We start from the raw sequence: 10,394 nt of genomic DNA on the forward strand, positions 1-10,394 counted from the left end.
TTGTTTGTAAAGTGTCTTGAAATTGCTTAAATGTATGTAACTGCAAAGAATTATTGTCATGCATTATTATTTTGCTAGGGTTTTGAGGCACCCTGTATTCACCTTACTCTGGAGGTTGCAAGATCATGATGTTTTATAGGAGCTACCCCACCATGAGTAGTCCTACCATGTTGCCACCAGGCCTTCCAATCAGATGCAGTTTACACTCATACCCAGGAACAAAAACTAGCCTCCACTGCCTTATGGGTATTCTTTGGTTGGCGTAAGGCTAAGGGACCTCACCCTGACAAAAGTATTCCCTCACTGAGGCATTAGGCAGTCAACAGCAGGTCTAATCTGTTGCTCTTTGGCAGAAACTACAACCATCAAGGCACTGAACATCTGGACTTGGTCAGGCCTTTGTACTCTGTCTCAGTGGTCTGAAGGGGAGGATGGTAGATTTAGGACAGCCTCCACTCCTCCATACTCCTGCCTAAGTGCATGCATTGAAGATCTTGATGTGATGGTCACAGGACTTCATAAGGGGCATAAGGCACCTGAGGCAGCTACCAAGGCATCCATACAGCCCTGTTCAGGACTGGTCTGCTTGCCTCTCTTGAGGAAGGTCCTACAAAAAGTGGGCCAAAAAGCCATGCCCCAACTCAATCTATCCCGGCCAAAATTAATTACTTTGCAGTCCATACATAATATTGGGTAGTGCATACGTAGACCTGCAGTCATCTGCACATGTACATGTCTTGACCACCTTCCTTTCATTTTGCAGTGATACTAGCAAAAGCTGTACATCTTTTTATAGGATTTTTATTAATGCTAAGGTACAAGGTCAGTTGACAACCTGGGCTATCACTGTCTCTCATTGTATTTGAGATTAAGCACCCAACCTGCTGGCTTGGATCAGAGAGATTTGTTTTAGTCTCGACTTATCATACACCTCCCTTTGTACTCGGTGAACATGGCTCTACCATCCCATTATGATGCCAAGGACCACTCTGTTGAGATGCTGTCAGAGTTTGCTGGTGCCCATGCAGCACCCCACTCAGCTGCCTACATTGTTTCCTGCTAAGGAACTAGTGTGTGTGACAGGCATAGCATGTCTCAGTCTAGTGCTCCTCAGTCCTGTAGTGCAGTGCTTAGACATGCCTACAGGCTACCCAGTACTACCCAAATTAAGAAGAATCCCAGAAAATGGCATAAAAAGGTTGCAAATGGGTAAAATAGCCATCCTTCTCTTACCCCCTCAAATACAGAGATTCCCCATCCCAGAAATCAACCCTTCAAATATGTTCAGGTGGTACACAAGGCTGAAGACAAAAGAATCACAGGAACCTAAAATCTGGGCAAAGCCCTTGCATTGTTCCTAGAAAAACTAGTTAATTATAAATTATAATTAAAAGTTATAATTGATACTTGCACAGGAAATTACTTTTGGCTTAAAATCAGTGGCACTAAATTATATTTAAATAGAGAGGTAGCATGAAGAAGCAAATGGAACAAAGATCAACAGTTTCAGTTCCCATTTATCCACCTGAGTTCTGTTTCGTTAGCATTTAAAAAAAGGAAAACGTTAACTAGTGTTTAAATATCAAACACTGTGGTAGATTCAAAGTTGCTGTACAGGTAAGCAATTGGGTCACAAAAGCCACTTCCTAATATTAAAAACTGTCCCATGCACTTTAGACCACTTTAGAGGTTTTGGAAACAGGAAATCTGACTGGTGGAAAAATTGAAGTGGGAACTCTTATAATATAGATTCAGGGGGCAGTGGGGTTCTCCCTAAGGGATATTTTGGAAGACATTTCTGAAAACATTTCTTGCAACAGTCAAGGCTTTGGATGAAAATTTTGAAATTAAAACTGATACTTTGACATCCTGTGTAGGAAAAATATAAGGTCTTTTATCTCAACCTGAAGATAGCAGGAAGTTAACTGCTTTAGTGCAGCTTTTGCTATGTATCAAAAACAAAACTTCAAAGCAGCTTGTTAGAAACACCTGTTTCAGTACCTTCATTCTTTGTGTAGAGCTGTTTTCTTTCTCAGGCAGAGTTGCTATATTATGTCTCAGATCAGCAAAGCACTTATGTATTGCTTAAGTCATCCAGCAAAACAGTTAAGCACACATTCAACATCAAGCGAGAAGTTAAGTCCCCATTAACTTCATCAGGACTTAATCACATAGTCACTTAATACTAAGTGCTTAGGAGCCTTCATGAGACTTCCTAGGAACAGTCCTTGGTGATGATATGAGGAGGACTGAGAAAATCACCTTTACCATCAAGAGAATTTTAAAATTATTTAAAAAATAATAACACTCGGTTCAACAATAACAAGAAAATGCAAAGAAGAGAAGATTTTAAATATTACAATTCCTAGTGATTTCTGAAGAGAAACTTTGTTCTACTTTGCACTATCAAATTAACAAGATGTCAATACCCTCTTTGAATTGTAATTATTATTTTTATTGTGTTTTAGACCTTTTAAAATAGCATACTTTTTATAATTAATAAAAATATTTAAAATATTTTTTAAAACATAGATGTCTTCTAAGGTGGCCAGAATGTATGTACAAACAGTTTATTTCAAGAAAAATGGCAAGTGAATTATCTGCAAAAATTGATTCTACAGGGCTTTTTATGAGGATCCCTTTTCTTTACACCAGGCACCATAATAGTGCCATCTGGTGGACTCAGACTGGGACATCATCCAGATAAAATATTTGTGGAGTTCACTCTCAATTCGACTACATCATATGAGTGTCTTAGCCAAAACCAGATTCTTTCTGATTATTCTCTGAATATCCTGTTGTTCTAAACTCTGAAAAAGCACACATCAAAAGCTGTTGATTTAATGTGGGGTCTGATTTTCAGAAGGATAGAGCTTCCCCTCTAAATGTAACTGGAGCGTTTGATGCTCAGCTCTTCTAATAGACCCTAGGAGGGAAGGCAATACGGTTTTCACATTTATTTAAATCCCCCATAAGCCATTTGAGATATATTTGTAGCAGAACTGTATACATATATAACTGTTCTTGGCCAAATTGCTTTGACATAGATGCACTATTTATATGTATACTTAACCAAAGAACCACTGAAGTTATTTGGAACATCTCTGTTCATTGAAGTGGGTATTGGAACTAGCCCTTTTTTAATTAATATAATTAATGTTTGTGGTGACATAATTCAGGGCCTTGGTTTCCTTATATTGCCTCCAAATATAATTGTTGGCATATTAATAATATTGCAGAATTTAATCCTTGAACCCTTACTTAAATATGTAGGGCCTTCCTAGGTTTAATGTCATGTTAATTTTATAACTAGGGCAACAGGACTACATAATTGGAATGGGAGTACTAACCTGAGCCAAAACTACTCACATCAGGTGGGTCACAGGATTGGACCCTTATGTTTCTACAGCTGTGGGTGGTTGTACTCCAAAAGATCAAACACTTCTGTGGGGTAATGCCACTGTTTTCAGTGGACTTATACAAGGCATTAATTTGACCCATACATTTGACTTTTTAAACAGTGAACTTTACTTTCCACTCTCCCATGGTAGGTGGTTTTTTCAATGACAAGGTTTAACTTTGTAGAGAAGAGCGCCAGCCCCATAGAAAGACAAAAGATGGAGATAATTCAGACATACACCCAAATTTCAGGATTTAATCCAAACCAAGTTTGAACTCCAGACCTCTGAGGTTTCATAGCAACAAGAATAGAAAAATATTAGAAGATGTGACCTGCCGAGAAGGCAAAAAATAATCATGAGTTTTGCCTGTGTAAATATCAGTTTCTATCTTAGGGCCTGAACTAGCATTCCTTGCAAAGCCCAAATTCCTGTTCACTGAAAGGGGAGCATTGACTGTGTCAGGTATGCATGATTGGCACAGTGAGCAATAACCACATCTGTACATTCTACAAATAAAGGCAGAAGTCAACTCCCTTGGGACCTTACCCCATTTGTAAATAATTTAGATGCTACAAGAATTCTGTAAACACCGAAGTGCTAAAGTGAAAAGGAATAGATTTGTTTTCCCTCTATAATTGCAACATACCTCTATGTCAAGGGCATTAACTGAGTTGAAAAACTCTATGTAAATTTTCTGTTATTAAACAGTTACTAAAAAGTGATATCTGTCTACCTAAAATGGTATTACATGTAGAATACAAGACATTTTACAAAAAAAATTAGCAAAGAGCCAGTTAACCTGTTTCCAGACAGAATGCTAGAATTACCATTAGCTTAGCCAGTGGGTCATACAGAGATAAAACTAGGTTGAGAATTAGGTGGTTTTAGTAGCAAAATATCTGGGTTGTGAAGACTGTCTCAGAAGCCCAAATATATATAAACTCAGACATTTCACATCTATACACACACACAAATACATATGCATACATACATATAAATAATATATGCACATATACATATATATATTTTTGTATATGCATAATATATCTGAAGATAGATAGATAGATAGATCTACCCACCCACACACAGGCCAGAGAGAAAGAGATGAGTATTAAATCACATATAAATGTCTGAAATCCACAAGAAATTCTAATATTATAAAAGCGTAAGTCTGTCTGTCTGTTTTCCTGTCTGTCCATCTGTAACACTTTATTTGCACTCTGACTGGCTGACAGAAACAGCTAATCATAGTGTTCCAAGTGTGGGGGAGCACTGCCATGATTCCTAAGCTGTGCCAAGGACTGGACAGAGTGGGGGAGCTGCTGGCCTCAGCTCCCCCGCCCTGCTCCCCGCAAGAGGCAGAACAGCGGCAGCATGAGGTGTTAGGTGGCGGCACTCCTTCCCAGCCCCCTCTCCTTCCCACCCCCTGTCATTCTTGATGGGCAATTGGCTAGTGTTAAATAACTATAGATTGCTCTAGCTATGAAAACAATAAATTAGGCCACCTATACTGTCAATTAATGTAGATGATCCAGACATGAATGCTCATATTGTAGCAATGTTATATATTGTAATCGTATAAAGTAAGGTCTACATTTGTACAGCCATATGTGTTACTATATATAGATGTTGAAGTGAAAAACTGAATTTAGATTTGTTTTACTTATAAATCTGAAAGTATGAACAAAACATTTTGGGTTCTTCAGCAACAGTTGCTCAACGCTGAAGGTAGCTTTGAATGTGCTTAAAGCAATTTGTTTTGGGTTTGTGCTGATGCTATTTTACATGCTATAATAACTAGAGTTTAACTAGTCCATCGTTGATTTTAATTTATGAAAAAGCAACTATTAGGGCTTAGGGCAGCAAATAAAACAGCATCAACCCTATCAGATGATGTAGGGCTGAGCTTCTTTACAAAGAAGCTTAATTGCTGACCAGTGACTGTGGTAATACCTAATAACCATCTGTTACTGTCCAGAAATCACTATTTTTGGGTTGCTGCTTATTATGTGAAAAGCCTGCTGAACTTAAAACTGTAGAGTATGAATCCTTGCTGTGCCAAAGAACAGAAATCATGCTAATGAAGGTGATCTCTGTGTTTATAATGTTGTTGTGTGGGTGTCCCACTTTATGGGGAAAAAAGAAACAAAGGTTGCTCAGAATTACCTTGTATAGCACTTTGGCAACAACATAATCTATTCGTAAAATATCCTGCACTACAACATCCCAGGGTGTTTTAGCATTCAAAAGCAGTTAAAAGCAGAAGCAGACATTAACTTCTACAATCTCAGTTTAAAACAATTGCAGATTTCAACAGGAAGCTCCAGGCTAATTATGATCAAATAACCTGGCTCCAGCCAGATTATGGGAGTGCAGTCCTATCAACTATACTGTTTAAGGACCTGATCCAAAGCCCATTGAAATCACTAGAAAAATCCTCACAATTGGCTTTAACTGGCTTTGGGTCAAAAGTGGCCACTTATTTTTAGATATTTAGATACTTATTTTGTTCATATTGGGCACCCAAAAATAGATGTGATAAAAATTGATGGCTACTTTGGAAAATTTGCATGTAAGACAGATATTTTTAACTTTATATATTAAGAATTATCTAATTAAATCATTGAGTCTACTAATAGAATGTAAATGTTAAGCACATGATAAATCTGGGGACTTCCAGAGCAGGTCTATGCTGTGATGGCAGTTTGCTCCAGCTGGGGCTACTCATGGTACCTAAGTTTCCAATCCACTTGAGAGTGGCAGCAGAGAATTGGCCTGAAGTGACCTCACTGGTACATTGCCTGGTTTGGAGAATGGCAGCAAGGGCAGGCAGGTTGAACTTGTTTGGGGCCGTCTTGCCACCTTTGTGTAAATGCACACCATCAAACCTGCTATATTTTTTTGCATACCACATGCACCCGAATAAGATACATAATTTACTTCAGGAAGGCAGAATGACAAACAAAAACAAAAAGATTTTTCATAGACTGTAAGGCTAGAAGGGACCCCGGAAGATCATCAGGTCCAGCCCTCTGTACCAAACAGGAAAGATAACTGGGGGTCAGGTGATTTCCAAGGTCCTGGCTGAATCCTGGCTGCAAGGAATACTGACCAAATGGTAGCAGCTTTGAAAGGGTTAAAACTAATTGTGATGCCTTGAGGTAGAGTGACAGCCTCCTGGCACCCATCAGAGCATCCCTGTGCAGCCACTACAGCATTTCTATGCTTTAAATCTGGCACAGAAATCTGTTTCCCTTCTTAAGATGTTCACCCCAAATTTGGTGGGCTGATTTTTGGGGAAAAGGTGTGCAGGGGATGTTAGTGAATGTGGTGTCTTGAAGAACATGTTAGGAACATTTAGACATTTTCACTGTATGAATCACGTCTTGAAGGGAAGATTGTATCATGGACCACATTCCTTCAATACACAGCTCCATGCATTCCCTCCATTCATTATCATACAACACCCCAGCCAACTACACACAATTGCTTACATGATAGGTTAGTGTTTACTACACAACCGTCTTTATGGTTAATATGATTTAGTAACTGAAAACATGAACTAGCTATCTGACCAGCCAATTCACCAAAGAGAAGTTGCTGAGCAAGTGCTCTGTTGGTAAGTTTAGGAACCTCTGTTATATGGTATTTTGCTCCATATAATGTCCATCCACCCTTGTGTTGAACAAGTGTGGTCCTGGCAGGTGTCTCAGGAGTCTGTGTCCTTCAGTTTATGAAGCAAAGATGGTCATGGAAGGAGCGGAAAAATGTCTAGAAGTCTTTGGAAGAATCTACTAAGGGGGAAACTTAAGAGCTGAAATATTTGCATAATAATGTAATGAATCCTGGCAAAAAGGCGGAGCGACTAGACTGTGGATACACAATGTGAAACCAGGTGTTATATGAATAGGAGAAATTAAATAGAATAATACTGTATTTACTTAAATAGAAGATGGCCCTGATTATAAGATGACACCCCCCCAATAATTAGATTCTATATATGGAACATTTATAAATTTGTTATAATTTTCCAGTTATAGAATCTAATTTTTGGAGTTTGCCTTGAATTTGTCTCCCTCCCAATGCCACAGCAAGGAAAGTAAATTGGGGGTAAGGTAGCCCCTTTGTCACTGCTTTTCTCCTAACTTTTTCCCTTGGGATCCTGTTCCCCCCTCCTTACTGTCAGAACCTGCTCTCCCTCAGCACGTAAAAGTGAGGAGCAAATTTGAAAACAATAACCTTGAAATTAAACATGGCTATAGTAATTTGCATATAGTACCCACACAATTCATCCAGGATTGATGATTATCATCATTTTTGTACACTGTTGTAAGTTTTAGCACAATACTCCATAAACACACTTTTGAGTAGCAGTTTAGTATGATCTTACATGTAGTACCAACCATGCATAAATATTAGTCCAAAGTCAAGGACTTGTGATTTACCACACAGTTCATTGGGCTGGGCCCATAGGCGACTGATAGAGGGGGCACAGGGGGGCATATGCTCCCCCCGACAGGGCCATCCCTGTTGCTGACACTGCTGGTGGCATCTACGGGTGCTTACCAGCCCTGTCCCTGCTGCTGATGCTGGCTTCTGTGGGTGCCCCTCAGACTCAGGAGGCACCAGTCGCCCGTGGCTGGGCCCCAGCAGAGTCAACAGTATTTCAAGCCATAGTGACCCCACAGCTCAGTGAAGAAGGTTTGTGGAGCAGTGGTGGGTAAACAACTAAAAGGGAAACATGCTGACCTAGCAAGGATAGTAACAAAGGTCTTGGTGGTGAGAGAGGTACAACACACATGAAGCTTGATGAGCTCATCAAGGTGCCTAAGGGAGAGATGAGGGGAAGAAGAAATGGTGGGATGTGTGTTTTGGGAGTGTACATATGCAAATGTGTTGTGGGAAAGGGGCCACTGATTTTTGAGTGTCACCAAAATAAAACTGTTGTTAGCGCAGGAAATGGTACTATATGGGATCATACCAAGAGGTCTGGAGGAAATGTTATTAAGGGCTTTATTAGCATGGCTAAGAACAGACATTACACATAAACTGGTTCAAGTGATCAGAAACTGGTTTAAACCTGTAATAGCACAGATGTTCAGTGCACATAAACCAGTTTGAAAATGGCTGAAACAGGTTTGAGATAAACCTGGTTGAATGTAGTATCAGACTTAGCTGATTTGGGTCAAACTGGTTTATGCAAAGTCTGTCCCAGACACCTTCCTGGTTTAAGTTAATCTAGACTTCTCCAGCATTCTGGCATGCTTCCTGGGCTGGGCTCTCTGCTCCACAGTAGAGCTGTGCCCCCCACCCCACTTTGCTCTCTGGCTGGAGCTCCACTGACCTATCCTTGTGGTAGGTTCCTATCAATTTTGTGGGAATAGGGGCTGCTTTTGCACTTTTCCCCTAGCTGCTTCTCAGCCTTTTAGCTAGGAGAAAGCAAGACTAGGGGGCATCTGAGCACCAAGGCATCCAGGCCTGGGGCTTGCATGTAGGATGTCACCAAAAAAAATAAAAAAGTATGCTCGCCATGTGTTTTATAGTCAAGCTCAGTTTTGGCTGCATTGGATCAACTTCATAGTTGCTTTCCATGGCTGAGCACATGTTGCTTTTGGCAGCAGTTTAATAACAGACAATGCATTTAGTGAGAGTTCCTTGTAGAAGATTATAAGAATGAGGGGCTTTTTTCTCACGCCAACTAACTGGGGGAAAAAACTTTGTCTTGTATTTGAGTACACACAGTAATTATGAATGTAAGGCAGATATTGCAGGGGCATGCATTATTCAGGAAAGAGAGAAATAAAAGTAAAGGTGGTGGGGTTATAGTCTACGTTAATAATGTGTTAGACTAGGGTTCACTGACATGTAAAAATTGTGGGCCACTGCTTGAGATACATCTGCCTTTGACTCCTCCTGCCATTTGTCTGTGCAGCACTCCAGCCCTCCCTGCTGTGGCTACTCCCTCACCCCCCTACTGCAGCTTTCACTTACCATTGCTACCAGTTGCCATCAATATGTGTCACCAGTGGTGATGGGTAGCCCTGAATGCAGTGGCAAGGGTAAGTGCAGGCTGCAGTTGTGGGATGTGAAATCAGCCCTCACCACAGGGCAAGGAGGGCTGCAGTGCTGTTCAAGGGACTGGTGACATGCAGCACAGCCCAGGGTGGAGAAAGTGCCCCTGCCACTGTGTGCCACTGATCGCCACTACCAACAATAACCTACTAGAGTTTCTTGGGCGTGTCAGTAAGCAGGTGGATCAGGGTGATCCAGTTGAAGTAGTATATCAGACTTCCAAAAACCCTTTGGCAAAGCCCCCCATCAAAGGCTCTTAATAAAGTTAGGTAGTCATGGGAAGGTCCATTTGTGGATTAGCAATTGCCTTAAGGATAGAACATAGAGTGACTACGAACGGTATTTGGGATGGAAAGAGATAAACCAGGGGGTCCCCCTGGGGATCTGTGTTGTTACACATTTTCAAGCCCTAACTTAGTATCTGGTTGGCTCTTTTTAGAGCTGGGCTAGTTATTTTTATTGTATGAGAATTGTGTTGCACGTGTGGCCCGGCTACATCTAATCAACTGTGCAATATATGTAAGGTGTAGCAGGGCCCTTCAGCAGCCTTGTGAATATCTGGCCAGCTTCTAGAGGAAGATACCTCATCTTGGGCCCTGCTCCACTTCAAATTAAAGCTGGATAGAAACCAGCCATAGAATTGCTACACATTCCCAAGCACTAACTTGATAACTGGTTGGCTTTTTTTGTACCGGGAGAGCCATTTATATGGTGTGATAAGCCTTTGCACCTGTGGCTGGTTGAAATTTTTTGCATGATTCACCTTTGAATGGTGTAATATATATCAGGGGTGTCACAACCCAAGGGTGTGATTTTTGTTTGTGTGTGCTTCGGCACTGCTGAATTATGTCCCGCCACTCGTAGCTTTCTTTGCAGGGTGCATTTCTAGGTTGCAAAAAGAGAAATGTACGCTGCAAGGAG

This window comes from Alligator mississippiensis, chromosome 1, assembly GCF_030867095.1.
Source record: "Alligator mississippiensis isolate rAllMis1 chromosome 1, rAllMis1, whole genome shotgun sequence".
Taxonomy (NCBI): Eukaryota; Metazoa; Chordata; order Crocodylia; family Alligatoridae; genus Alligator; species Alligator mississippiensis.